Below are 7,610 nucleotides of genomic sequence, written 5' to 3'. Positions count from 1 at the left end.
GGGTTGGAGGAGTGGGGGGGTTGGGGGGCTGGCAGGGGTTCTGCGCATGGTCCCCTCTCCCCTCCCCACCTCTCCCGCCCCTAGTACTTACCAGCTCTAGTCCAGCTGCAGCTCCCTGCTGCAGCCACTGGGGACTGCCCAAATCACCAAAGCTCTCCGAATCTTTGGAAAGATTCGGAGAGCTTTGAGTCAATTTGGACCTTTACATTTCTCCCCTGATTCGATTTGGATTCAGAGATTTGGCCACCGAATCAGGCTGAATCTCCTCCGAATCAAATTACCACCCAAAGCTTCGCACAACTCTAGTAATTAACACACACACAGACACTTCCAGAGAGCCTGCAAACCAACTCGAGCAGGTATGATAACTTAGAGTAGGAGAAGAGGGTGGGAAGACCTCATCAATGATATTGACACTGAGGGGATTTGAAGGATGTGAAAGAGGAAACTAGTTGAATAGGAGGTTCATCCCATTCCTGGGAAAGGGAATGGTGCAAAATCCGAAGTGGGATAAGAAAGTGGAGCATTTTAAGAAAGAGATATGAAGGGGACAGTGGGCCGTGAAAGAAGCTGGAGCTGAAATACTGGCAGAGTCAAAGTGTGTAGAGCTTAAAGAAGGACATTTTTATTTCCCTAGAACAATGATGACTAGTATCACAGTGATAGGAACACCATTGCTTGCAGGAGGAGCCATGAGTTATGCAGTGTCCCCAAACCAGCTGCAATAAAAACTTTCTAGCATGTCACCTTTATCTGTAGTTCTTAAGGTGTTTTTGTGGGGGAGACTAGGCTACCTCTACAAGAACAGAATAAAATAACTTTTATTCATGGAGTTTAATTCTATGAACATGACTGGCTCTTGCAATTCTGATGAGGGTGCTTGCAGTAGTAAGCACTACATCCTGTAGTACACATTGGCAGGGTTAGGCCTGTGGTTTGTAATTTGATGGCTGGTAAACTAGTTTGCAGTGTCAGTACCACAGCACCATTCACCCAAGTATTCATGCTGCAGTCAGAATGATTTCTCATGTGGTTGGTTACTGATGGGTATCTGGCTCATGCCTGGAATGGAAATAAAGCTATCTTACCAAATGTATTTGCATAAAGAGAGTGTTGGTCGGCTGTGTAAGATTTTACAGATTTAAATGGTATTTTTACTAAGTCAATAGAATCCCCAGTCATGGTTGAGAGACTGTTGTAACATACAGACACATAGTTAGAAAGTTCCTGTCATGGAGATCTTGCAATCTCTATTGATGAGAGAGGTGAAGTGGCTTAATTTGCATAACAAGTTATTAACAGAGCTGGAATAGAACCTAGATCATCTCATTCTTTCAGCAGTTCCTTACCTACCAGCTCTCTTTAATCGTGCCTCTGTATAGTAAGCATTTCCTCCCTGTACTGAATATAAAGCATTTATGAATGTGACCTCTGAATTTCCCACATCTCTTATGCTAACTGATTGATGGACCTCTGAATTCATTAGAGTGTTATGAAATGCACAGAGAATACATGGGAGTTCCATTTTCCTTTCACACTGTCAATCTGTGTGTTCCTTCATTTGATTTACCAGCATGTCATTCTGAGGAAGAGGAAAAAATTCCAGTCACAAAAATGTCTGGCAGCTAATATAAATATTTTAAATCTGCATTGTCAGCAAAACCTTCCCTCATCCTCACTGAAAACTGATGGTTGAGACTACTACATAAAGCATCATGTTTGGGGGGCATATTTTTTTACTAGGGGACAATATGTAAGAAGCAGAGTGCCACTGAGACTTTCTGAAATGTGGACCAAGAATTCTCTCCCAGTTGGCCTCTTCAGCTACTCTGCCAGCACTGGAGATTACAAGCAACCGTTTTCAGTAATTGTAACTGCTCTGACCATGTAGAGCTATCAGATGCACTTTCCCCACAGTCACCTTAATCACATTCTTCGAAAACTTGAGTGGCTATCACAGAGGCTGCAGAATTTACTGCCTGCAGAGCAAAACAGCATGATCAAGGCATACAGGTGAGGCCTTCCATATCCAGGAACATCGATGATAGCTTTTCTTTTCCTCGCGTACTTGACCAAACTATTGATGTTGCAGAGTTTGTCAGGCCTATGTATGAGGAGCACAGCAGAAAGATTCTAGTGATCTCAGAGACTTGCTTAATGAAATCAGTTCATATCTGAACAAGATCTACCTCCCTGAAGGTGCCAAAATGTTGCTAAGTATTGCATTACTGCTAAAGGCAACACTCTTCTGTTCACATCAAGATCTCTGCTCCTAGCTGAGCAGTATGGCATGTGGAATCCCAAAGTAGGCAACAATGTGGCTATCAGTTTCCCCCATACCTTTACGTTTTTCTTTCATACATCTGTATCCCTCATGCACTGTCTTCACCAAGAAGCTCACCTTCCCATGCTCGAGTCAATGAAATCTGTTTCTCCTCTGTCAGCAGTAGCTCCATTCCTATCTTTACCTATGGAAGAGGACACATCTGTTTTGGGTCTGAACTAGGTCAACCTATGTGACGAAAATGAGCCAGAAATAAGCACGTTCTACATGTTCAAAAGGAAGACATTTCATTGCACAGAGTTTTTATATAGGTATATGGCCTGGTTCTCAGATGTAATGAACATCTTTGATACTGTAGATTCTCACAGGAATTGCAGGTATTCAGCTCTCCATAAACTCAGGCAAGTAGAGATGGGATATCCTGAATGAGTGATGCTACTGGAAATAGGCTAAATCTTGCAGTCCTTCACACCCAGCCATTACTTCTGTAAGAAAAGTATTGCATAAAGCTATGCTGCTTTTAACATGTAGGATTTCTCCACCTCATGCAGTAGGCAGGTGGCCAAATCCTCCTATCCCAATACCCACAGAAAGATCTGACAAGTTTTGAAACGTGTTCAGGAGACCAGGGCCTTCAAGTAGAGGCTCAGATGCTCCACAGAACTCACCCGACTCATCATCCCAAAGGCAGCATGAGGGTTCTCTCAGGCTGCCTGCAAGTCAAGCTTTCTATAACTGTACTGGATGGAAGAATGCTCAATACATTATTCTGGGCTGTAAATTTCCTACTGGACTGAAGAGGAATAGAGAGTAGTAGAGTAGCATATCTTTTCCCCATCACAGAATACTAAGAGAAGACAGGCAGATCCAGAGAGGGCACAATGATGTGGTTGTACCCCACTTTGTACTTTCAGTGTGTGGTTTGGCCAGAGCCCCTGCTTTTTCAGGACTCTGGAGCCCCACAGATGTGCTGCTGCTGATGCTTGTTCCCTCCTTTCCCCTGCTGATGGATTCAGACAGAAGCAGTATTCACCTCTTAGGCCCTAGAACCACCTTGATCAGCTGGTGAGCTCAGACAGGAGCCCATGCTTACCAGAGCTCACCCAAATTGTTTGTGTGTGTGTGTGTGTGTGTGTGTGTGTGTGTGGAAGAGATGCATCTCTGTTGTCCTGTTCCTGGATCTGCTACTGACAGCAGACAGGAAGCTGGTATGGTGTTAGGGGAAAGAAAGTCTCACTTAAATAATTTAAAAAAAGATTTAAAAAATGGATAGATTTTTGCAGATATTTGTATTCATCTTATCTTCCATGCTGCTTTTATAAGAATGTGAGCTATCTTCCCATTCATTAGTCAGACAAAACTCCTATTGACTTTTCCTACAGCATGCTAAACTTTCTTCCCTTGTTCTTCAAGCAGCTGAAGTTGTCCTGATTGCTGTAAGCAAGGCACATAACAAAATGCATCCTTAAAATAAAAAATTCAGACATAATTTCCTTCTGCTGTTATAACTGTTAAAAATACAAATTACAAGCAAGAGGCAATACTCATTAAAATATCCATGATGAAATAGCACTTGACTTCCTCTATGTAGTACTGATAGTGTGCTGCCTAATTAATACTAATTAAATGCACCCCTGCTGTAAGGAAAAAATGAAAATCAAAACAGCATGAGGATGACTTGCTATGTTGTTTCTGCAAATCTTCTGTTTGTACTTCTACAGTTAAGCTTAATTTTGTACAGAACAGGAAGCAGGACAGGGGTTATAACTAACATGGAGGAAGTGGCTCTGTTGAAGAATTCAGACACATCTGTTTAATTTCTTAAAGCTGAAACATCTTTGGCTCTCCTGAATGTCACATGAGCTTCTTTAGGGTGCAATACTTCCAACCACAGATGTTCAAAAAGTATGACCAGAGCCTGCAAAAATCATGACTTGTCTAAAATTACTGGTTTCTTAGTTTGGAATCTTTAAAAATTGATCTTCTGCTTTCAGTCTTTACAGTGAAGTTACTTTACATTTTTCATCTTGTGAAGCCATCATAATTAGAAATTCTTCTGATAGTCTTCTCACGATTCCAGCTGCTAGTGCTTTGAGAGAAAATGCCAAACATTGCAACACTTGTGATAGAGTCACAATAGGTGGCAGTGTTGATGCTTCTTCTGTTTTCCCTCAACAGTACTTCCAGTATGAGGTGCATTTGGTGACTCAGCCTATGTGCCTGCCCAGCAGGCAACAATCTCTTCCTCTACCCTTGTGAGAGGTAGCCCAAAATTTCTGGGCAGGAAGGAATATTCAGGCCCTGGGTGCTGACAGATGTGCAGCTCCCTGAGCTAACTCATGGCACTTTACAGAAAGCACCATAAGTTAGATCAACCCTCCCAACCCAACAGATGTTTGCTGTTGGATCAGGAGGGTGGAGGATTGAGCTCCACTTTGCAGCTGATCCGGTGAGAGATGATGTGCGTCTGCAGCTTTTTCCCTTAGCCCTCCCTACACTCACCAGCTCCAGTGCTGTCTCAGAATGGGAGGGGGAGATGGCAGGGGAGGGAGGTCCATTTTGGGGTTTGCCTAGCCTATGATGAAGTCAGGGGATGGGCTCCAATCTACCCACCCTATCCTTCAGCACATGCTGGGCAAACCCCAGCTGGAACTCCCTTCCTTCCCTTCCCCCACTCCCATCCTGAAGACAGCACTAGGGAGGGGGCTGGGCTGCCCAGCCCTGTCCCACCCCCAGCACACATTAAGAGAAGTTAATGAAGGTACTGTGCTTTGGAGTGCCTTCATCTGAACTCTCATGTAATGAGGATTCATTTGTTGTGTGGTCAGCAGTAATGCTAACTGCCATGAAAACATCAGGAGACTCAGTATTTCTAAGTCAAAATAACTCCAACTCACCAACTCCTGATTTAACCCTCAAATGCCCAGATTTTCCTAGCTGGTAAGTCTGTGGAGGGGAAGGGGCAGAATGGAAGAGATCGAAGTCCCACAGTGAGGGAGGGAATGGGAGTGGGGCAAGCAGAAGCTGTGATAAATGGGTCCCCAGGGCTGGGGCAGCTGGTCCAGAGATGCAGGGGGGGGAGGGGTGTGGGTTGCACCCCCATGGGAGGCATGTGCCCCCCCATGGGGCAGAGGCGGGCTCAGGTCACTGTGGGCTTGGGTCTCTGTGTCCTACTGACTTTGCCTCAGGAGCTCAGCTGTGTGACACCATTGCTGCCCACCTGGCAGGCGGCAATGGCATCGTGTGGCTCGGCTCCCAGGACAAAGGCAATAGGGCGCAGAGACCCGAGCCCACAGTGGGTAGCCTGCTTCTGCCCCATGGGGGGCACATGCCCCCATACACCCCCCAATGTGCGTACAGCTGCAGGGAGCTATGCCTTGGCCCCCTCTCCCTCTGGATAACCTGCCCTGGCCCTTCATTCAACCCATTCCCTGCTCCTGTCCCATTCTCTCCCTCACCATAGGGGCTTTGGATCTCCCCTTGCCCCTTCTCCTTCACTGTCTGTGTCTCTGCTCCTCACTCCCAAGCCACAGCCTCCACCTCAGCCCTGCTGCTGCCTCTCTCTCCTGACCCACAGTACCCTGCATCCTGCAAGGGTGTGCAGGGTCCCTCCCTCCCTGGGCTCCAAACCCCCCTGTTCACACCCACAGCCCCCCACACCTTCACAAATAACTGCCCTCCCCCCACACATTTCAAAAATAGCATCTCATTATTTACATGCCAATCTCTTGAACTCTTTAAAAAAAAAAAAAAAGCATCTTGTGATTTTTGGCACGGTGGAGTTGGCAATAGTGGGTTAGGCACTTTTTAAAGCCCTGTGCAGCTTTTGTCAGTGCACAGCTGTAGAGCATTTTCAGTGGCTGATCATGCAACAAAACATCACTCCTGTTTCCTCTTATTCCCTGCCATGATTAGGGTGAAACTGATGGAGGAGCATTGCTTTTACTGTTGCTATTTGTTGGCACCAAGAGAAACAATGTGGTGCATGTGGTAATTAGCTGTTGATGTGGCCTAGCAGCGAATTACTACTCCATGCTCCTCAGCAAGAAGGAAGCAAGGGAGAGAGATATTGCTAGACACAGAGCCATGCCCCGAACCATAAAACATGCTTATGCTGTATGTAAGAAGATTATTATTATTATTATTATTATTATTATTTATTTGGACTGCCCTGGTGTCTGGGACCCCCAGTCATCCCTTTGGACACTTCGAATGGAGGTGCAGACCTGTTTGAATGGTAAGCGTGGGTAGTCACATAGTCATCATGTACATTGATCTTATAGTCATATTCACATAGATTGTGATCAGTCACATTTTCTGGACCCCCGAGACGTAGTCTGTGGACCCCTAGGTATTCGTAGATCACAAGCTGAAAACCACTGGTCTACGAAGGTGCCTTCTTTCATATGACAAAAGTTGTGTCCGTATCTTTATCTTGATGTGCTTTGGTATTTTGGTTGATTCAGGAGCTCTTGACTATCAGAGATGTTACCGGGGATCGTTACATGGTAGTGGCTCTCATTGACCCCTTACCCTGCCTTCTGACTCTGAGACAGACATGCATAATTCGGGGGGGGAGACGACACCCTGACCCACTCTCCCAGCTGCAATTAAGCCCAGGACAAACCAATCCCACCCCCACTCTTGTGCCAACAGAGGGGTCCCCGGCCAGCTCCTTTGCCTCCACTGGTTTTTCCCTTGCAGGCTGGCAGAGCTGCAGCCTGCCAGGGGTTGCCTGGGGGCCCTGTGCCCCACACCCCCATACTGTGGGGCCGGGGGCAAGGGACAGAATTGGCCAGTGATGTTTACAGATAGGTCCTGGTTGAGAATCACTGCCCTAGGACAACCCCTTTCTTCTGCTAACAGGGGAGACCCCCAGGCCCACTCTCACCCCCAGGAAGAACCTGAGGGAAAACCAACATCCCCGCTTTCCTCTGCCAAGACGACCCCCCCGCGCGCCAGGAAGAGCCCTGGGGCCAAGCAAGTCCCCTCTCCCTTTCCGCTTTCAGAAGCGGGCTCCGTGCTCCCGCCGCCAGGAGCTCGGGTGAGGCGGGGTAACCTGAGCGGTGCCCGGGCTCGCCTCGCCCTGCAGCCGCCGCCGCCGCCGCGCGCCCTCGCTCTCTCCCGCCCCTCGCTCCTGCATTGCTTATTCCAGAGCGGCGGCGAGGGAGGCAGAGGGGGCCCGGCCTCCGTGTCGGCAGCTCCCACCCCTCGCCTCCTCTCCCGCCCAATTCCGCAACTGTTTCCCAGAGTTGGCTTCGGGCAGAGGACAGCGCCGCCGCTCTCCACAGCGACGCGGCCGGAGGCGAGGTAGGTAGGAGGCGCG

The 7,610-nt window shown here is 47.4% G+C and overlaps 1 protein-coding gene across 2 annotated transcripts in view; it reads left to right on the top strand.

Annotated features, from left to right (window-relative positions):
- LOC109297363 (A-kinase anchor protein 2-like) overlaps positions 1–7,610 on the top strand; it is a 557,784-nt gene that overhangs the window by 334,446 nt on the left and 215,728 nt on the right. The gene's annotated exons all lie outside the window — the stretch shown is intronic.

This window comes from Gavialis gangeticus, unplaced genomic scaffold, assembly GCF_001723915.1.
Source record: "Gavialis gangeticus isolate Ggan-Ray unplaced genomic scaffold, GavGan_comp1, whole genome shotgun sequence".
NCBI classification, from domain to species: Eukaryota; Metazoa; Chordata; order Crocodylia; family Gavialidae; genus Gavialis; species Gavialis gangeticus.
Note: the sequence above shows the minus strand (reverse complement) of the source record. Positions and strands in the feature narration are given on the sequence as shown.